The sequence below is a fragment of the Arvicanthis niloticus genome, chromosome 1, assembly GCF_011762505.2.
Source record: "Arvicanthis niloticus isolate mArvNil1 chromosome 1, mArvNil1.pat.X, whole genome shotgun sequence".
NCBI classification, from domain to species: Eukaryota; Metazoa; Chordata; class Mammalia; order Rodentia; family Muridae; genus Arvicanthis; species Arvicanthis niloticus.
Window position 1 is genome coordinate 31,007,447 of NC_047658.1, and position 20,621 is coordinate 31,028,067.

Sequence of the window (20,621 nt, forward strand, 5' to 3'; positions counted from 1 at the left end):
GGAAGTTGTGAGTTTCTCATTCTACCTTGAGGGGAAGGATCATTCACCTGCAAGTTCTAAACTGAATGTCTCAAGTCATTTTGAAACACATTTTCTTACATTCTGCAGTGTGTCAGAGGCAGAGTGGATAGTGACAAACGTTCTGCCATGGAAGCATATGTCTTAAGGCTTAATGTATTGCAGTACCATGATACTGAAAAGGTGACCCTAGTTCCTGAATCTAACATGAGGCAAGTTGACATTTAGCCCAGTGGTGTCAGGTTCCACAAAATAAGGCTTGACCTATGAAAAAATCCATGGCTGGTAAGTTTTATTTGAGGATGGTTGAGGGGTGAAGTTTAGCAAGAATTGAATCCAATACTTTGAAGGAATTTGGGAAGGAATTGTTTCCATTGCAACCCAGACAACTTCAACTAACACCCATATGTAAATTCCCTCTGGAATGAAGATTTTGGGAAAATTTGCTAGACTTTTGGTCCCTTGTCAAGACATCATGTGGTGGTTGGCAATGGTGGATTTATAGAGACTACTTTTGTCTCAGTAATCAAGGCTCTGTTTCTTGGTTCCCATGTCATCTTAAAGAGAGTCCTGAGAACAGGCTTGGAAGCCTCTGTTGAGATCCTGTAACTGCTCATGTGGTGAGCAAGGAAGATGCAGATTCCATGTTCAGCAGTTAGTTATCCTCTTATTGCATCAAGGGTGGCTCCTATTAACGGGGCTAAGAATAATCAGATTTTAAGAAAATTCCTGTACCCTCGTAAATGTATATGTCTACATGGTAGAACTTAACCCACAATCGAAAATCTCCTGGCGTGTTTGGATTTATTGTTTAGCTATCCTTAAGCACTTGAGTTTGGCTGAGCCTCACACTGTAATACACAAAGGCACAAGCTATAGAGAAGGGAAGACATTAGCACAGATGATTCCACTTAACTGACATCTCTGATTGTTTTGGCTCCAAGAAGGCATGCCACATGACTGCAAAACACCAGAAAAGACTGGAGCATAAACAATGTGGATGCCATGCAGATTGTACACAAGTTGAGTAAAAGACTTAGTGATTGTTAGTAAGCAGTGTTTCCCAGCAAAGGAGAACAAGGATTTTGAAAATTTCTCAGAAGGTGTCAAAGGACAAGGCCATTTGAGTACTTCAGGCAAGTCCCCCAAGAGGCATCCAAAGACTTAAAGAACCTCCTGTAACCCTGTCCTCCTGGGCGGGCCTCAGCGTACACCTACAGGCTTATTTTGATGTCATCACCTCTCTTCATGACATTGGGTTGTCATCATTGACCCAGGCTGGGAAAACACAGCCACTTATGATTATATATCACCCAGACCCAGTTCTTACCAGGCTCACCAACACTGCCTCCATGTTAGAAAGGGCCCATGGAAATGGAGAGAGCTGCAGCATCCAATGGTCTTCCAAGGACTCAAGGGCAACCTTCTTTGTAAGCTTTGAAAATTGACTTCTCTGTAGGAGGAAAGATCAAGATGTCAAGGCTCATGATTGCCCTTCTTTATTTCAAAATTTATGGAGAGAGAATTTGTGTAAGTACTCTCATTAATAAAGCCCATTTCCATACTCCAGTATCTCAGAACTCTTAAGAGTGTCAAGGGCACAGCTGATCATGAAGTATGTTCTCTCACAATTCCTATCTACACCCAGTTGTCTATGAAGAAGCCCCACCCCCAAAAGCTCTCTTGGCTAATTTGCTACAAGAAACATGGAAAACACAAAGTAGCAACTTGTCCCAAGACAGGCTTAATTCTTTATCTAGAAAAAGCAGCCAGTGCATATATGCCTTTAACCTCAACTCTCTGGACGTGCCAACACTTTGCTCGAGCTCCTCAAGGTACTTTAAAAAGCACAGTATACAGACAACCTCACAGAGATTTTAGAGTCTGTTTGAAGGAAGTTGTGAGTTTCTCATTCTACCTTGAGGGGAAGGATCATTCACCTGCAAGTTCTAAACTGAATGTCTCAAGTCATTTTGAAACACATTTTCTTACATTCCACAGTGTGTAAGAGGCAGAGTGGATAGTGACAAATGTTCTGCCATGGAAGCATATGTCTTAAGGCTTAATGTATTGCAGTACCATGATACTGAAAAGGTGACCCTAGTTCCTGAATCTAACATGAGGCAAGTTGACATTTAGCCCAGTGGTGTCAGGTTCCACAAAATAAGGCTTGACCTATGAAAAAATCCATGGCTGGCAAGTTTTATTTGAGGATGGTTGAGGGGTGAAGTTTAGCAAGAAGAGAATCCAATACTTTGAAGGAATTTGGGAAGGAATTGTTTCCATTGCAACCCAGACAAGTTCAACTAACACCCATATGTAAATTCCCTCTGGAATGAAGATTTTGGGAAAATTTGCTAGACTTTTGGTCCCTTGTCAAGACATCATGTGGTGGTTGGCAATGGTGGATTTTTATAGACTACTTTTGTCTCAGTAATCAAGGCTCTGTTTCTTGGTTCCCATGTCATCTTAAAGAGAGTCCTGAGAACAGGCTTGGAAGCCTCTGTTGAGATCTTGTAACTGCTCATGTGGTGAGCAAGGAAGATGCAGATACCATGTTCAGCAGTTAGTTATCCTCTTATTGCATCAAGGGTGGCTCCTATTAATGGGGCTAGGAATAATCAGATTTAAGAAATTCCTGCACCCTCGTAAATGTATATGTCTACATGGTAGAACTTAACCCACAATCGAAAATCTTCTGGCGTGTTTGGATTTATTGTTTAGCTATCCTTAAGCACTTGAGTTTGGCTGAGCCTCACACTGTAATACACAAAGGCACAAGCTATAGAGAAGGGAAGACATTAGCACAGATGATTCCACTTACCTGACATCTCTGATTGTTTTGGCTCCAAGAAGGCATCCACATGACTGCAAAACACCAGAAAAGACAGGGGCATAAGCAATGTGGATGCCATGCAGATTGTACACAAGTTGAGTAAAAGACTTAGTGATTGTTAGTAAGCAGTGTTTCCCAGCAAAGGAGAACAAGGATTTTGAAAATTTCTCAGAAGGTGTCAAAGACAAGGCCATTTGAGTACTTCAGGCAAGTCCCCCAAGAGGTGTCCAAAGACTTAAAGAACCTCCTGTAACCCTGTCCTCCTGGGCGGGCCTCAGCGTACACCTACAGGCTTATTTTGATGTCATCACCTCTCTTCATGACATTGGGTTGTCATCATTGACCCAGGCTGGGAAAACACAGCCACTTATGATTATATATCACCCAGACCCAGTTCTTACCAGGCTCACCAACACTGCCTCCATGTTAGAAAAGGGCCCATGGAAATGGAGAGAGCTGCAGCATCCAATGGTCTTCCAAGGACTCAAGGGCAACCTTCTTTGTAAGCTTGAAAATTGACTTCTCTGTAGGAGGAAAGATCAAGATGTCAAGGCTCATGATTGCCCTTCTTTATTTCAAAATTTATGGAGAGAGAATTTGTGTAAGTACTCTCATTAATAAGCCCATTTCCATACTCCAGTATCTCAGAATTCTTAAGAGTGTCAAGGGCACAGCTGATCATGAAGTATGTTCTCTCACAATTCCTATCAACAGCCACTTGTCTATGAAGAAGCCCCACCCCCAAAAGCTCTCTTGGCTAATTTGCTACAAGAAACATGGAAAACACAAAGTAGCAACTTGTCCCAAGACAGGCTTAATTCTTTATCTAGAAAAAGCAGCCAGTGCATATATGCCTTTAACCTCAACTCTCTGGACGTGCAAACACTTTGCTCGAGCTCCTCAAGTTATTTTAAAAAGCACAGTATACAGACAACCTCACAGAGATTTTAGAGTCTGTTTGAAGGAAGTTGTGAGTTTCTCATTCTACCTTGAGGGGAAGGATCATTCACCTGCAAGGTCTAAACTGAATGTCTCAAGTCATTTTGAAACACATTTTCTTACATTCTGCAGTGTGTCAGAGGCAGAGTGGATAGTGACAAATGTTCTGCCATGGAAGCATATGTCTTAAGGCTTAATGTATTGCAGTACCATGATACTGAACAGGTGACCCTAGTTCCTGAATCTAACTTGAGGCAAGTTGACATTTAGCCCAGTGGTGTCAGGTTCCAGAATATAAGGCTTGACCTATGAAAAAATCCATGCCTGGCAAGTTTTATTTGAGGATGGTTGAGGGGTGAAGTTTAGCAAGAAAAGAATCCAATACTTTGAAGGAATTTGGGAAGGAATTGTTTCCATTGCAACCCAGACAACTTCAACTAACACCCATATGTAAATTCCCTCTGGAATGAAGATTTTGGGAAAATTTGCTAGACTTTTGGTCCCTTGTCAAGACATCATGTGGTGGTTGGCAATGGTGGATTTTTATAGACTACTTTTGTCTCAGTAATCAAGGCTCTGTTTCTTGGTTCCAATGTCATCTTAAAGAGAGTCCTGAGAACAGGCTTGGAAGCCTCTGTTGAGATCTTGTAACTGCTCATGTGGTGAGCAAGGAAGATGCAGATACCATGTTCAGCAGTTAGTTATCCTCTTATTGCATCAAGGGTGGCTCCTATTAATGGGGCTAGGAATAATCAGATTTTAAGAAAATTCCTGTACCCTCGTAAATGTATATGTCTACATGGTAGAACTTAACCCACAATCGAAAATCTTCTGGCGTGTTTGGATTTATTGTTTAGCTATCCTTAAGCACTTGAGTTTGGCTGAGCCTCACACTGTAATACACAAAGGCACAAGCTATAGAGAAGGGAAGACATTAGCACAGATGATTCCACTTACCTGACATCTCTGATTGTTTTGGCTCCAAGAAGGCATGCCACATGACTGCAAAACACCAGAAAAGACAGGGGCATAAGCAATGTGGATGCCATGCAGATTGTACACAAGTTGAGTAAAAGACTTAGTGATTGTTAGTAAGCAGTGTTTCCCAGCAAAGGAGAACAAGGATTTTGAAAATTTCTCAGAAGGTGTCAAAGGACAAGGCCATTTGAGTACTTCAGGCAAGTCCCCCAAGAGGTGTCCAAAGACTTAAAGAACCTCCTGTAACCCTGTCCTCCTGGGCGGCCTCAGCGTACACCTACAGGATTATTTTGATGTCATCACCTCTCTTCATGACATTGGGTTGTCATCATTGACCCAGGCTGGGAAAACACAGCCACTTATGATTATATATCACCCAGACCCAGTTCTTACCAGGCTCACCAACACTGCCTCCAGGTTAGAAAAGGGCCCATGGAAATGGAGAGAGCTGCAGCATCCAATGGTCTTCCAAGGACTCAAGGGCAACCTTCTTTGTAAGCTTGAATATTGACTTCTCTGTAGGAGGAAAGATCAAGATGTCAAGGCTCATGATTGCCCTTCTTTATTTCAAAATTTATGGAGAGAGAATTTGTGTAAGTACTCTCATTAATAAAGCCCATTTCCATACTCCAGTATCTCAGAATTCTTAAGAGTGTCAAGGGCACAGCTGATCATGAAGTATGTTCTCTCACAATTCCTATCTACAGCCACTTGTCTATGAAGAAGCCCCACCCCCAAAAGCTCTCTTGGCTAATTTGCTACAAGAAACATGGAAAACACAAGTAGCAACTTGTCCCAAGACAGGCTTAATTCTTATCTAGAAAAAGCAGCCAGTGCATATATGCCTTAACCTCAACTCTCTGGACGTGCCAACACTTTGCTCGAGCTCCTCAAGTTATTTTAAAAAGCACAGTATACAGACAACCTCACAGAGATTTTAGAGTCTGTTTGAAGGAAGTTGTGAGTTTCTCATTCTACCTTGAGGGGAAGGATCATTCACTCTGCAAGTTCTAAACTGAATGTCTCAAGTCATTTTGAAACACATTTTCTTACATTCCGCAGTGTGTCAGAGGCAGAGTGGATAGTGACAAATGTTCTGCCATGGAAGCATATGTCTTAAGGCTTAATGTATTGCAGTACCATGATACTGAAAAGGTGACCCTAGTTCCTGAATCTAACATGAGGCAAGTTGACATTTAGCCCAGTGGTGTCAGGTTCCACAAGATAAGGCTTGACCTATGAAAAAATCCATGCCTGGCAAGTTTTATTTGAGGATGGTTGAGGGGTAGAAGTTTAGCAAGAAGAGAATCCAATACTTTGAAGGAATTTGGGAAGGAATTGTTTCCATTGCAACCCAGACAACTTCAACTAACACCCATATGTAAATTCCCTCTGGAATGAAGATTTTGGGAAAATTTGCTAGACTTTGGTCCCTTGTCAAGACATCATGTGGTGGTTGGCAATGGTGGATTTTTATAGACTACTTTTGTCTCAGTAATCAAGGCTCTGTTTCTTGGTTCCCATGTCATCTTAAAGAGAGTCCTGAGAACAGCTTGGAAGCCTCTGTGAGATCCTGTAACTGCTCATGTGGTGAGCAAGGAAGATGCAGATTACCATGTTCAGCAGTTAGTTATCCTCTTATTGCATCAAGGGTGGCTCCTATTAATGGGGCTAGAATAATCAGATTTTAAGAAAATTCCTGCACCCTCGTAATGTATATGTCTACATGGTAGAACTTAACCCACAATCGAAAATCTTCCTGGCGTGTTTGGATTTATTGTTTAGCTATCCTTAAGCACTTGAGTTTGGCTGAGCCTCACACTGTAATACACAAAGGCACAAGCTATAGAGAAGGGAAAGACATTAGCACAGATGATTCACTTACCTGACATCTCTGATTGTTTTGGCTCCAAGAAGGCATGCCACATGACTGCAAAACACCAGAAAAGACAGGGGCATAAGCAATGTGGATGCCATGCAGATTGTACACAAGTTGAGTAAAAGACTTAGTGATTGTTAGTAAGCAGTGTTTCCCAGCAAAGGAGAACAAGGATTTGAAAATTTCTCAGAAGGTGTCAAAGGACAAGGCCATTTGAGTACTTCAGGCAAGTCCCCCAAGAGGTGTCCAAGACTTAAAGAACCTCCTGTAACCCTGTCCTCCTGGGCGGGCCTCAGCGTACACCTGACAGGCTTATTTGATGTCATCACCTCTCTTCATGACATTGGGTTGTCATCATTGACCCAGGCTGGGAAAACACAGCCACTTATGATTATATATCACCAGACCCAGTTCTTACCAGGCTCACCAACACTGCCTCCATGTTAGAAAAGGGCCCATGGAAATGGAGAGAGCTGCAGCATCCAATGGTCTTCCAAGGACTCAAGGGCAACCTTCTTTGTAAGCTTGAAAATTGACTTCTCTGTAGGAGGAAAGATCAAGATGTCAAGGCTCATGATTGCCCTTCTTTATTTCAAAATTTATGGAGAGAGAATTTGTGTAAGTACTCTCATTAATAAAGCCCATTTCCATACTCCAGTATCTCAGAATTCTTAAGAGTGTCAAGGGCACAGCTGATCATGAAGTATGTTCTCTCACAATTCCTATCTACAGCCACTTGTCTATGAAGAAGCCCCACCCCCAAAAGCTCTCTTGGCTAATTTGCTACAAGAAACATGGAAAACACAAAGTAGCAACTTGTCCCAAGACAGGCTTAATTCTTTATCTAGAAAAAGCAGCCAGTGCATATATGCCTTTAACCTCAACTCTCTGGACGTGCCAACACTTTGCTCGAGCTCCTCAAGTTATTTTAAAAAGCACAGTATACAGACAACCTCACAGAGATTTTAGAGTCTGTTTGAAGGAAGTTGTGAGTTTCTCATTCTACCTTGAGGGGAAGGATCATTCACCTGCAAGGTCTAAACTGAATGTCTCAAGTCATTTTGAAACACATTTTCTTGCATTCTGCAGTGTGTCAGAGGCAGAGTGGATAGTGACAAATGTTCTGCCATGGAAGCATATGTCTTAAGGCTTAATGTATTGCAGTACCATGATACTGAAAAGGTGACCCTAGTTCCTGAATCTAACATGAGGCAAGTTGACATTTAGCCCAGTGGTGTCAGGTTCCACAAGATAAGGCTTGACCTATGAAAAAATCCATGCCTGGCAAGTTTTATTTGAGGATGGTTGAGGGGTGAAGTTTAGCAAGAAGAGAATCCAATACTTTGAAGGAATTTGGGAAGGAATTGTTTCCATTGCAACCCAGACAACTTCAACTAACACCCATATGTAAATTCCCTCTGGAATGAAGATTTTGGGAAAATTTGCTAGACTTTTGGTCCCTTGTCAAGACATCATGTGGTGGTTGGCAATGGTGGATTTTTATAGACTACTTTTGTCTCAGTAATCAAGGCTCTGTTTCTTGGTTCCCATGTCATCTTAAAGAGAGTCCTGAGAACAGGCTTGGAAGCCTCTGTTGAGATCCTGTAACTGCTCATGTGGTGAGCAAGGAAGATGCAGATACCATGTTCAGCAGTTAGTTATCCTCTTATTGCATCAAGGGTGGCTCCTATTAATGGGGCTAGGAATAATCAGATTTTAAGAAAATTCCTGTACCCTCGTAAATGTATATGTCTACATGGTAGAACTTAACCCACAATCGAAAATCTTCTGGCGTGTTTGGATTTATTGTTTAGCTATCCTTAAGCACTTGAGTTTGGCTGAGCCTCACACTGTAATACACAAAGGCACAAGCTATAGAGAAGGGAAGACATTAGCACAGATGATTCCACTTACCTGACATCTCTGACTGTTTTGGCTCCAAGAAGGCATGCCACATGACTGCAAAACACCAGAAAAGACAGGGGCATAAGCAATGTGGATGCCATGCAGATTGTACACAAGTTGAGTAAAAGACTTAGTGATTGTTAGTAAGCAGTGTTTCCCAGCAAAGGAGAACAAGGATTTTGAAAATTTCTCAGGAGGTGTCAAAGGACAAGGCCATTTGAGTACTTCAGGCAAGTCCCCCAAGAGGTGTCCAAAGACTTAAAGAACCTCCTGTAACCCTGTCCTCCTGGGCGGGCCTCAGCGTACACCTACAGGCTTATTTTGATGTCATCACCTCTCTTCATGACATTGGGTTGTCATCATTGACCCAGGCTGGGAAACACAGCCACTTATGATTATATATCACCCAGACCCAGTTCTTACCAGGCTCACCAACACTGCCTCCATGTAGAAAAGGCCCATGGAAATGGAGAGAGCTGCAGCATCCATGGTCTTCCAAGGACTCAAGGGCAACCTTCTTTGTAAGCTTGAAAATTGACTTCTCTGTAGGAGGAAAGATCAAGATGTCAAGGCATCATGATTGCCCTTCTTTATTTCAAAATTTATGGAGAGAGAATTTGTGTAAGTACTCTCATTAATAAAGCCCATTTCCATACTCCAGTATCTCAGAATTCTTAAGAGTGTCAAGGGCACAGCTGATCATGAAGTATGTTCTCTCACAATTCCTATCTACAGCCACTTGTCTATGAAGAAGCCCCACCCCCAAAAGCTCTCTTGGCTAATTTGCTACAAGAAACATGGAAAACACCAAGTAGCAACTTGTCCCAAGACAGGCTTAATTCTTTATCTAGAAAAAGCAGCCAGTGCATATATGCCTTTAACCTCAACTCTCTGGACCTGCCAACACTTTGCTCGAGCTCCTCAAGTTATTTTAAAAAGCACAGTATACAGACAACCTCACAGAGATTTTAGAGTCTGTTTGAAGGAAGTTGTGAGTTTCTCATTCTACCTTGAGGGAAGGATCATTCACCTGCAAGTTCTAAACTGAATGTCTCAAGTCATTTTGAAACACATTTTCTTACATTCTGCAGTGTGTCAGAGGCAGAGTGGATAGTGACAAATGTTCTGCCATGGAAGCATATGTCTTAAGGCTAATGTATTGCAGTACCATGATACTGAAAAGGTGACCCTAGTTCCTGAATCTAACATGAGGCAAGTTGACATTTAGCCCAGTGGTGTCAGGTTCCAGAAGATAAGGGTTGACCTATGAAAAAATCCATGCCTGGCAAGTTTTATTTGAGGATGGTTGAGGGGTGAAGTTTAGCAAGAAAAGAATCCAATACTTTGAAGGAATTTGGGAAGGAATTGTTTCCATTGCAACCCAGACAACTTCAACTAACACCCATATGTAAATTCCCTCTGGAATGAAGATTTTGGGAAAATTTGCTAGACTTTTGGTCCCTTGTCAAGACATCATGTGGTGGTTGGCAATGGTGGATTTTTAGAGACTACTTTTGTCTCAGTAATCAAGGCTCTGTTTCTTGGTTCCCATGTCATCTAAAGAGAGTCCTGAGAACAGGCTTGGAAGCCTCTGTTGAGATCCTGTAACTGCTCATGTGGTGAGCAAGGAAGATGCAGATTCCATGTTCAGCAGTTAGTTATCCTCTTATTGCATCAAGGGTGGCTCCTATTAACGGGGCTAAGAATAATCAGATTTTAAGAAAAAAACCTGCACCCTCGTAAATGTATATGTCTACATGGTAGAACTTAACCCACAATCGAAAATCTTCTGGCGTGTTTGGATTATTGTTTAGCTATCCTTAAGCACTTGAGTTTGGCTGAGCCTCACACTGTAATACACAAAGGCACAAGCTATAGAGAAGGGAAGACATTAGCACAGATGATTCCACTTACCTGACATCTCTGATTGTTTTGGCTCCAAGAAGGCATGCCACATGACTGCAAAACACCAGAAAAGACAGGGGCATAAGCAATGTGGATGCCATGCAGATTGTACACAAGTTGAGTAAAAGACTTAGTGATTGTTAGTAAGCAGTGTTTCCCAGCAAAGGAGAACAAGGATTTTGAAAATTTCTCAGAAGGTGTCAAAGGACAAGGCCATTTGAGTACTTCAGGCAAGTCCCCCAAGAGGTGTCCAAAGACTTAAAGAACCTCCTGTAACCCTGTCCTCCTGGGCGGGCCTCAGCGTACACCTACAGGCTTATTTTGATGTCATCACCTCTCTTCATGACATTGGGTTGTCATCATTGACCCAGGCTGGGAAACACAGCCACTTATGATTATATATCACCCAGACCCAGTTCTTACCAGGCTCACCAACACTGCCTCCATGTTAGAAAAGGGCCCATGGAAATGGAGAGAGCTGCAGCATCCAATGGTCTTCCAAGGACTCAAGGGCAACCTTCTTTGTAAGTTTGAAAATTGACTTCTCTGTAGGAGGAAAAGATCAAGGATGTCAAGGCTCATGATTGCCCTTCTTTATTTCAAAATTTATGGAGAGAGAATTTGTGTAAGTACTCTCATTAATAAAGCCCATTTCCATACTCCAGTATCTCAGAATTCTTAAGAGTGTCAAGGGCACAGCTGATCATGAAGTATGTTCTCTCACAATTCCTATCTACAGCCACTTGTCTATGAAGAAGCCCCACCCCCAAAAGCTCTCTTGGCTAATTTGCTACAAGAAACATGGAAAACACAAAGTAGCAACTTGTCCCAAGACAGGCTTAATTCTTTATCTAGAAAAAGCAGCCAGTGCATATATGCCTTTAACCTCAACTCTCTGGACGTGCCAACATTTTGCTCCAGCTCCTCAAGGTACTTTAAAAAGCACAGTATACAGACAACCTCACAGAGATTTTAGAGTCTGTTTGAAGGAAGTTGTGAGTTTCTCATTCTACCTTGAGGGGAAGGATCATTCACCTGCAAGTTCTAAACTGAATGTCTCAAGTCATTTTGAAACACATTTTCTTACATTCCGCAGTGTGTCAGAGGCAGAGTGGATAGTGACAAATGTTCTGCCATGGAAGCATATGTCTTAAGGCTTAATGTATTGCAGTACCATGATACTGAAAAGGTGACCCTAGTTCCTGAATCTAACATGAGGCAAGTTGACATTTAGCCCAGTGGTGTCAGGTTCCACAAAGATAAGGCTTGACCTATGAAAAATCCATGCCTGGCAAGTTTTATTTGAGGATGGTTGAGGGTGAAGTTTAGCAAGAAGAGAATCCAATACTTTGAAGGAATTTGGGAAGGAATTGTTTCCATTGCAACCCAGACAACTTCAACTAACACCCATATGTAAATTCCCTCTGGAATGAAGATTTTGGGAAAATTTGCTAGACTTTTGGTCCTTGTCAAGACATCATGTGGTGGTTGGCAATGGTGGATTTTTATAGACTACTTTTGTCTCAGTAATCAAGGCTCTGTTTCTTGGTTCCCATGTCATCTTAAAGAGAGTCCTGAGAACAGGCTTGGAAGCCTCTGTTGAGATCCTGTAACTGCTCATGTGGTGAGCAAGGAAGATGCAGATTACCATGTTCAGCAGTAGTTATCCTCTTATTGCATCAAGGGTGGCTCCTATTAATGGGGCTAGGAATAATCAGATTTTAAGAAAATTCCTGTACCCTCGTAAATGTATATGTCTACATGGTAGAACTTAACCCACAATCGAAAATCTTCTGGCGTGTTTGGATTTATTGTTTAGCTATCCTTAAGCACTTGAGTTTGGCTGAGCCTCACACTGTAATACACAAAGGCACAAGCTATAGAGAAGGGAAGACATTAGCACAGATGATTCCACTTACCTGACATCTCTGATTGTTTTGGCTCCAAGAAGGCATGCCACATGACTGCAAAACACCAGAAAAGACAGGGGCATAAGCAATGTGGATGCCATGCAGATTGTAAACAAGTTGAGTAAAAGACTTAGTGATTGTTAGTAAAGCAGTGTTTCCCAGCAAAGGAGAACAAGGATTTTGAAAATTTCTCAGAAGGTGTCAAAGGACAAGGCCATTTGAGTACTTCAGGCAAGTCCCCCAAGAGGTGTCCAAAGACTTAAAGAACCTCCTGTAACCCTGTCCTCCTGGGCGGGCCTCAGCGTACACCTACAGGCTTATTTTGATGTCATCACCTCTCTTCATGACATTGGGTTGTCATCATTGACCCAGGCTGGGAAAACACAGCCACTTATGATTATATATCACCCAGACCCAGTTCTTACCAGGCTCACCAACACTGCCTCCATGTTAGAAAAGGGCCCATGGAAATGGAGAGAGCTGCAGCATCCAATGGTCTTCCAAGGACTCAAGGGCAACCTTCTTTGTAAGCTTGAAAATTGACTTCTCTGTAGGAGGAAAGATCAAGATGTCAAGGCTCATTGATTGCCCTTCTTTATTTCAAAATTTATGGAGGAGAGAATTTGTGTAAGTACTCTCATTAATAAAGCCCATTTCCATACTCCAGTATCTCAGAATTCTTAAGAGTGTCAAGGGCACAGCTGATCATGAAGTATGTTCTCTCACAATTCCTATCTACAGCCACTTGTCTATGAAGAAGCCCCACCCCCAAAAGCTCTCTTGGCTAATTTGCTACAAGAAACATGGAAAACACAAAGTAGCAACTTGTCCCAAGACAGGCTTAATTCTTTATCTAGAAAAGCAGCCAGTGCATATATGCCTTTAACCTCAACTCTCTGGACGTGCCAACACTTTGCTCGAGCTCCTCAAGTTACTTTAAAAAGCACAGTATACAGACAACCTCACAGAGATTTTAGAGTCTGTTTGAAGGATGTTGTGAGTTTCTCATTCTACCTTGAGGGGAAGGATCATTCACCTGCAAGGTCTAAACTGAATGTCTCAAGTCATTTTGAAACACATTTTCTTACATTCTGCAGTGTGTCAGAGGCAGAGTGGATAGTGACAAATGTTCTGCCATGGAAGCATATGTCTTAAGGCTTAATGTATTGCAGTACCATGATACTGAAAAGGTGACCCTAGTTCCTGAATCTAACATGAGGCAAGTTGACATTTAGCCCCAGTGGTGTCAGGTTCCACAAGATAAGGCTTGACCTATGAAAAAATCCATGCCTGGCAAGTTTTATTTGAGGATGGTTGAGGGGTGAAGTTTAGCAAGAAGAGAATCCAATACTTTGAAGGAATTTGGGAAGGAATTGTTTCCATTGCAACCCAGACAACTTCAACTAACACCCATATGTAAATTCCCTCTGGAATGAAGATTTTGGGAAAATTTGCTAGACTTTTGGTCCCTTGTCAAGACATCATGTGGTGGTTGGCAATGGTGGATTTTTAGAGACTACTTTTGTCTCAGTAATCAAGGCTCTGTTTCTTGGTTCCCATGTCATCTTAAAGAGAGTCCTGAGAACAGGCTTGGAAGCCTCTGTTGAGATCCTGTAACTGCTCATGTGGTGAGCAAGGAGATGCAGATACCATGTTCAGCAGTTAGTTATCCTCTTATTGCATCAAGGGTGGCTCCTATTAATGGGGCTAGGAATAATCAGATTTTAAGAAAATTCCTGCACCCTCGTAAATGTATATGTCTACATGGTAGAACTTAACCCACAATCGAAAATCTTCTGGCGTGTTTGGATTTATTGTTTAGCTATCCTTAAGCACTTGAGTTTGGCTGAGCCTCACACTGTAATACACAAAGGCACAAGCTATAGAGAAGGGAAGACATTAGCACAGATGATTCCACTTACCTGACATCTCTGACTGTTTTGGTTCCAAGAAGGCATGCCACATGACTGCAAACCACCAGAAAAGACAGGGGCATAAGCAATGTGGATGCCATGCAGATTGTACACAAGTTGAGTAAAAGACTTAGTGATTGTTAGTAAGCAGTGTTTCCCAGCAAAGGAGAACAAGGATTTTGAAAATTTCTCAGAAGGTGTCAAAGGACAAGGCCATTTGAGTACTTCAGGCAAGTCCCCCAAGAGGTGTCCAAAGACTTAAAGAACCTCCTGTAACCCTGTCCTCCTGGGCGGGCCTCAGCGTACACCTACAGGCTTATTTTGATGTCATCACCTCTCTTCATGACATTGGGTTGTCATCATTGACCCAGGCTGGGAAAACACAGCCACTTATGATTATATATCACCCAGACCCAGTTCTTACCAGGCTCACCAACACTGCCTCCAGGTTAGAAAAGGGCCCATGGAAATGGAGAGAGCTGCAGCATCCAATGGTCTTCCAAGGACTCAAGGGCAACCTTCTTTGTAAGCTTGAAAATTGACTTCTCTGTAGGAGGAAAGATCAAGATGTCAAGGCTCATGATTGCCCTTCTTTATTTCAAAATTTATGGAGAGAGAATTTGTGTAAGTACTCTCATTAATAAAGCCCATTTCCATACTCCAGTATCTCAGAATTCTTAAGAGTGTCAAGGGCACAGCTGATCATGAAGTATGTTCTCTCACAATTCCTATCTACAGCCACTTGTCTATGAAGAAGCCCCACCCCCAAAAGCTCTCTTGGCTAATTTGCTACAAGAAACATGGAAAACACAAGTAGCAACTTGTCCCAAGACAGGCTTAATTCTTTATCTAGAAAAAGCAGCCAGTGCATATATGCCTTTAACCTCAACTCTCTGGACGTTCCAACACTTTTGCTTTAGCTCCTCAAGTTATTTTAAAAAGCACAGTATACAGACAACCTCACAGAGATTTTAGAGTCTGTTTGAAGGAAGTTGTGAGTTTCTCATTCTACCTTGAGGGGAAGGATCATTCACCTGCAAGGTCTAAACTGAATGTCTCAAGTCATTTTGAAACACATTTTTCTTACATTCTGCAGTGTGTCAGAGGCAGAGTGGATAGTGACAAATGTTCTGCATGGAAGCATATGTCTTAAGGCTTAATGTATTGCAGTACCATGATACTGAAAAGGTGACCCTAGTTCCTGAATCTAACATGAGGCAAGTTGACATTTAGCCCAGTGGTGTCAGGTTCCACAAGATAAGGCTTGACCTATGAAAAAATCCATGCCTGGCAAGTTTTTTTTTTGAGGATGGTTGAGGGGTGAAGTTTAGCAAGAAGAGAATCCAATACTTTGAAGGAATTTGGGAAGGAATTGTTTCCATTGCAACCCAGACAACTTCAACTAACACCCATATGTAAATTCCCTCTGGAATGAAGATTTTGGGAAAATTTGCTAGACTTTTGGTCCCTTGTCAAGACATCATGTGGTGGTTGGCAATGGTGGATTTTTATAGACTACTTTTGTCTCAGTAATCAAGGCTCTGTTTCTTGGTTCCCATGTCATCTTAAAGAGAGTCCTGAGAACAGGCTTGGAAGCCTCTGTTGAGATCCTGTAACTGCTCATGTGGTGAGCAAGGAAGATGCAGATACCATGTTCAGCAGTTAGTTATCCTCTTATTGCATCAAGGGTGGCTCCTATTAATGGGGCTAGGAATAATCAGATTTTAAGAAAATTCCTGTACCCTCGTAAATGTATATGTCTACATGGTAGAACTTAACCCACAATCGAAAATCTCTGGCGTGTTTGGATTTATTGTTTAGCTATCCTTAAGCACTTGAGTTTGGCTGAGCCTCACACTGTAATACACAAAGGCACAAGCTATAGAGAAGGGAAGACATTAGCACAGATGATTCCACTTACCTGACATCTCTGATTGTTTTGGCTCCAAGAAGGCATGCCACATGACTGCAAAACACCAGAAAAGACAGGGGCATAAGCAATGTGGATGCCATGCAGATTGTACACAAGTTGAGTAAAAGACTTAGTGATTGTTAGTAAGCAGTGTTTCCCAGCAAAGGAGAACAAGGATTTTGAAAATTTCTCAGAAGGTGTCAAAGGACAAGGCCATTTGAGTACTTCAGGCAAGTCCCCCAAGAGGTGTCCAAAGACTTAAAGAACCTCCTGTAACCCTGTCCTCCTGGGCAGGCCTCAGCGTACACCTACAGGCTTATTTTGATGTCATCACCTCTCTTCATGACATTGGGTTGTCATCATTGACCCAGGCTGGGAAAACACAGCCACTTATGATTATATATCACCCAGACCCAGTTCTTACCAGGCTCACCAACACTGCCTCCATGTTAGAAAAGGGCCCATGGAAATGGAGAGAGCTGCAGCATCCAATGGTCTTCCAAGGACTCAAGGGCAACCTTCTTTGTAAGTTTGAAAATTGACTTCTCTGTAGGAGGAAAGATCAAGATGTCAAGGCTCATGATTGCCCTTCTTTATTTCAAAATTTATGGAGAGAGAATTTGTGTAAGTACTCTCATTAATAATTGCCCATTTCCATACTCCAGTATCTCAGAATTCTTAAGAGTGTCAAGGGCACAGCTGATCATGAAGTATGTTCTCTCACAATTCCTATCTACAGCCACTTGTCTATGAAGAAGCCCCACCCCCAAAAGCTCTCTTGGCTAATTTGCTACAAGAAACATGGAAAACACAAAGTAGCAACTTGTCCCAAGACAGGCTTAATTCTTTATCTAGAAAAAGCAGCCAGTGCATATATGCCTTTAACCTCAACTCTCTGGACGTGCCAACACTTTGCTCGAACTCCTCAAGTTATTTTAAAAAGCACAGTATACAGACAACCTCACAGAGATTTTAGAGTCTGTTTGAAGGAAGTTGTGAGTTTCTCATTCTACCTTGAGGGGAAGGATCATTCACCTGCAAGGTCTAAAACTGAATGTCTCAAGTCATTTTGAAACACATTTTCTTACATTCCGCAGTGTGTCAGAGGCAGAGTGGATAGTGACAAATGTTCTGCCATGGAAGCATATGTCTTAAGGCTTAATGTATTGCAGTACCATGATACTGAAAAGGTGACCCTAGTTCCTGAATCTAACATGAGGCAAGTTGACATTTAGCCCAGTGGTGTCAGGTTCCACAAGATAAGGCTTGACCTATGAAAAAATCCATGCCTGGCAAGTTTTATTTGAGGATGGTTGAGGGGTGAAGTTTAGCAAGAAGAGAATCCAATACTTTGAAGGAATTTGGGAAGGAATTGTTTCCATTGCAACCCAGACAAGTTCAACTAACACCCATATGTCAATACCCTCGGGAATGAAGATTTTGGGAAAATTTGCTAGACTATTGGTCCCTTGTCAAGACATCATGTGGTGGTTGGCAATGTTGGATTTTTAGAGACTACTTTTGTCTCAGTAATCAAGGCTCTGTTTCTTGGTTCCCATGTCATCTTAAAGAGAGTCCTGAGAACAGGCTTGGAAGCCTCTGTTGAGATCCTGTAACTGCTCATGTGGTGAGCAAGGAAGATGCAGATACCATGTTCAGCAGTTAGTTATCCTCTTATTGCATCAAGGGTGGCTCCTATTAATGGGGCTAGGAATAATCAGATTTTAAGAAAATTCCTGTACCCTCGTAAATGTATATGTCTACATGGTAGAACTTAACCCACAATCGAAAATCTTCTGGCGTGTTTGGATTTATTGTTTAGCTATCCTTAAGCACTTGAGTTTGGCTGAGCCCTCACACTGTAATACACAAAGGCACAAGCTATAGAGAAGGGGAAGACATTAGCACAGATGATTCCACTTACCTGACATCTCTGATTGTTTTGGCTCCAAGAAGGCATGCCACATGACTGCAAAACACCAGAAAAGACAGGGGCATAAGCAATGTGGATGCCATGCAGATTGTACACAAGTTGAGTAAAAGACTTAGTGATTGTTAGTAAGCAGTGTTTCCCAGCAAAGGAGAACAAGGATTTTGAAAATTTCTCAGAAGGTGTCAAAGGACAAGGCCATTTGAGTACTTCAGGCAAGTCCCCCAAGAGGTGTCCAAAGACTTAAAGAACCTCCTGTAACCCTGTCCTCCTGGGCGGGCCTCAGCATACACCTACAGGCTTATTTTGATGTCATCACCTCTCTTCATGACATTGGGTTGTCATCATTGACCCAGGCTGGGAAAACACAGCCACTTATGATTATATATCACCCAGACCCAGTTCTTACCAGGCTCACCAACACTGCCTCCATGTTAGAAAAGGGCCCATGGAAATGGAGAGAGCTGCAGCATCCAATGGTCTTCCAAGGACTCAAGGGCAACCTTCTTTGTAAGCTTGAAAATTGACTTCTCTGTAGGAGGAAAGATCAAGATGTCAAGGATCATGTTTGCCCTTCTTTATTTCAAAATTTATGGAGAGAGAATTTGTGTAAGTACTCTCATTAATAAAGCCCATTTCCATACTCCAGTATCTCAGAATTCTTAAGAGTGTCAAGGGCACAGCTGATCATGAAGTATGTTCTCTCACAATTCCTATCTACAGCCACTTGTCTATGAAGAAGCCCCACCCCCAAAAGCTCTCTTGGCTAATTTGCTACAAGAAACATGAAAACACAAAGTAGCAACTTGTCCCAAGACAGGCTTAATTCTTTATCTAGAAAAAGCAGCCAGTGCATATATGCCTTTAACCTCAACTCTCTGGACGTGCCAACACTTTGCTCGAGCTCCTCAAGTTATTTTAAAAAGCACAGTATACAGACAACCTCACAGAGATTTTAGAGTCTGTTTGAAGGAAGTTGTGAGTTTCTCATTCTACCTTGAGGGGAAGGATCATTCACCTGCAAGTTCTAAACTGAATGTCTCAAGTCATTTTGAAACACATTTTCTTACATTCTGCAGTGTGTCAGAGGCAGAGTGGATAGTGACAAATGTTCTGCCATGGAAGCATATGTCTTAAGGCTTAATGTATTGCAGTACCATGATACTGAAAAGGTGACCCTAGTTCCTGAATCTAACATGAGGCAAGTTGACATTTAGCCCAGTGGTGTCAGGTTCCACAAAATAAGGCTTGACCTATGAAAAAATCCATGCCTGGCAAGTTTTATTTGAGGATGGTTGAGGGGTGAAGTTTAGCAAGAAGAGAATCCAATACTTTGAAGGAATTTGGGAAGGAATTGTTTCCATTGCAACCCAGACAACTTCAACTAACACCCATATGTAAATTCCCTCTGGAATGAAGATTTTGGGAAAATTTGCTAGACTTTTGGTCCCTTGTCAAGACATCATGTGGTGGTTGGCAATGGTGGATTTTTATAGACTACTTTTGTCTCAGTAATCAAGGCTCTGTTTCTTGGTTCCCATGTCATCTTAAAGAGAGTCCTGAGAACAGGCTTGGAAGCCTCTGTTGAGATCCTGTAACTGCTCATGTGGTGAGCAAGGAAGATGCAGATACCATGTTCAGCAGTTAGTTATCCTCTTATTGCATCAAGGGTGGCTCCTATTAATGGGGCTAGGAATAATCAGATTTTAAGAAAATTCCTGTACCCTCGTAAATGTATATGTCTACATGGTAGAACTTAACCCACAATCGAAAATCTTCTGGCGTGTTTGGATTTATTGTTTAGCTATCCTTAAGCACTTGAGTTTGGCTGAGCCTCACACTGTAATACACAAAGGCACAAGCTATAGAGAAGGGAAGACATTAGCACAGATGATTCCACTTACCTGACATCTCTGATTGTTTTGGCTCCAAGAAGGCATGCCACATGACTGCAAAACACCAGAAAAGACAGGGGCATAAGCAATGTGGATGCCATGCAGACTTGTACACAAGTTGAGTAAAAGACTTAGTGATTGTTAGTAAGCAGTGTTTCCCAGCAAAGGAGAACAAGGATTTTGAAAATTTCTCAGAAGGTGTCAAAGGACAAGGCCATTTGAGTACTTCAGGCAAGTCCCCCAAGAGGTGTCCAAAGACTTAAAGAACCTCCTGTAACCCTGTCCTCCTGGGCGGGCCTCAGCGTACACCTGGAGGCTTATTTTGATGTCATCACCTCTCTTCATGACATTGGGTTGTCATCATTGACCCAGGCTGGGAAAACACAGCCACTTATGATTATATATCACCCAGACCCAGTTCTTACCAGGCTCACCAACACTGCCTCCAGGTTAGAAAAGGGCCCATGGAAATGGAGAGAGCTGCAGCATCCAATGGTCTTCCAAGGACTCAAGGGCAACCTTCTTTGTAAGTTTGAAAATTGACTTCTCTGTAGGAGGAAAGATCAAGATGTCAAGGCTCATGATTGCCCTTCTTTATTTC

The 20,621-nt window shown here is 42.1% G+C and overlaps 1 long non-coding RNA gene and 11 other non-coding genes across 13 annotated transcripts; all 12 read right to left on the reverse strand.

The window, feature by feature from the left end:
• Nucleotides 1-1,216: 1,216 nt before the first annotated feature.
• On the reverse strand, nucleotides 1,217-1,293 carry LOC117700157 (small nucleolar RNA SNORD115). The gene has a single exon (XR_004605405.1). It is a non-coding gene; the product is annotated as a small nucleolar RNA SNORD115 (small nucleolar RNA).
• A 1,830-nt stretch (nucleotides 1,294-3,123) lies between these two features.
• Nucleotides 3,124-3,200, reverse strand: LOC117700164 (small nucleolar RNA SNORD115). The gene has a single exon (XR_004605407.1). It is a non-coding gene; the product is annotated as a small nucleolar RNA SNORD115 (small nucleolar RNA).
• A 1,832-nt stretch (nucleotides 3,201-5,032) lies between these two features.
• On the reverse strand, nucleotides 5,033-5,109 carry LOC117700301 (small nucleolar RNA SNORD115). Its single transcript, XR_004605441.1, has one exon. It is a non-coding gene; the product is annotated as a small nucleolar RNA SNORD115 (small nucleolar RNA).
• Nucleotides 5,110-6,937: 1,828 nt separating this feature from the next.
• LOC117700312 (small nucleolar RNA SNORD115) lies at nucleotides 6,938-7,014 on the reverse strand. Its single transcript, XR_004605451.1, has one exon. It is a non-coding gene; the product is annotated as a small nucleolar RNA SNORD115 (small nucleolar RNA).
• A 59-nt stretch (nucleotides 7,015-7,073) lies between these two features.
• On the reverse strand, nucleotides 7,074-14,827 carry LOC143442996 (uncharacterized). 2 transcript variants are annotated; one of them, XR_013111650.1, is made up of 3 exons: nucleotides 14,708-14,827; nucleotides 8,565-8,609; nucleotides 7,074-7,191 (listed from the first exon to the last, which is right to left on the reverse strand). It is a non-coding gene; the product is annotated as an uncharacterized LOC143442996 (long non-coding RNA). The 2 variants fall into 2 exon arrangements; XR_013111657.1 differs by lacking the exons at nucleotides 7,074-7,191; nucleotides 8,565-8,609 and adding exons at nucleotides 12,777-12,918; nucleotides 14,293-14,337.
• Nucleotides 8,848-8,924, reverse strand: LOC117700169 (small nucleolar RNA SNORD115). The gene has a single exon (XR_004605408.1). It is a non-coding gene; the product is annotated as a small nucleolar RNA SNORD115 (small nucleolar RNA).
• On the reverse strand, nucleotides 10,753-10,829 carry LOC117700176 (small nucleolar RNA SNORD115). The gene has a single exon (XR_004605410.1). It is a non-coding gene; the product is annotated as a small nucleolar RNA SNORD115 (small nucleolar RNA).
• LOC117700181 (small nucleolar RNA SNORD115) lies at nucleotides 12,664-12,740 on the reverse strand. Its single transcript, XR_004605411.1, has one exon. It is a non-coding gene; the product is annotated as a small nucleolar RNA SNORD115 (small nucleolar RNA).
• On the reverse strand, nucleotides 14,576-14,652 carry LOC117700195 (small nucleolar RNA SNORD115). The gene has a single exon (XR_004605413.1). It is a non-coding gene; the product is annotated as a small nucleolar RNA SNORD115 (small nucleolar RNA).
• Nucleotides 14,828-16,487: 1,660 nt separating the features above from the next.
• On the reverse strand, nucleotides 16,488-16,564 carry LOC117700285 (small nucleolar RNA SNORD115). The gene has a single exon (XR_004605433.1). It is a non-coding gene; the product is annotated as a small nucleolar RNA SNORD115 (small nucleolar RNA).
• Nucleotides 16,565-18,402: 1,838 nt separating this feature from the next.
• LOC117700261 (small nucleolar RNA SNORD115) lies at nucleotides 18,403-18,479 on the reverse strand. The gene has a single exon (XR_004605428.1). It is a non-coding gene; the product is annotated as a small nucleolar RNA SNORD115 (small nucleolar RNA).
• Nucleotides 18,480-20,313: 1,834 nt separating this feature from the next.
• Nucleotides 20,314-20,390, reverse strand: LOC117699881 (small nucleolar RNA SNORD115). The gene has a single exon (XR_004605313.1). It is a non-coding gene; the product is annotated as a small nucleolar RNA SNORD115 (small nucleolar RNA).
• Between the last annotated feature and the right edge of the window lie 231 nt (nucleotides 20,391-20,621).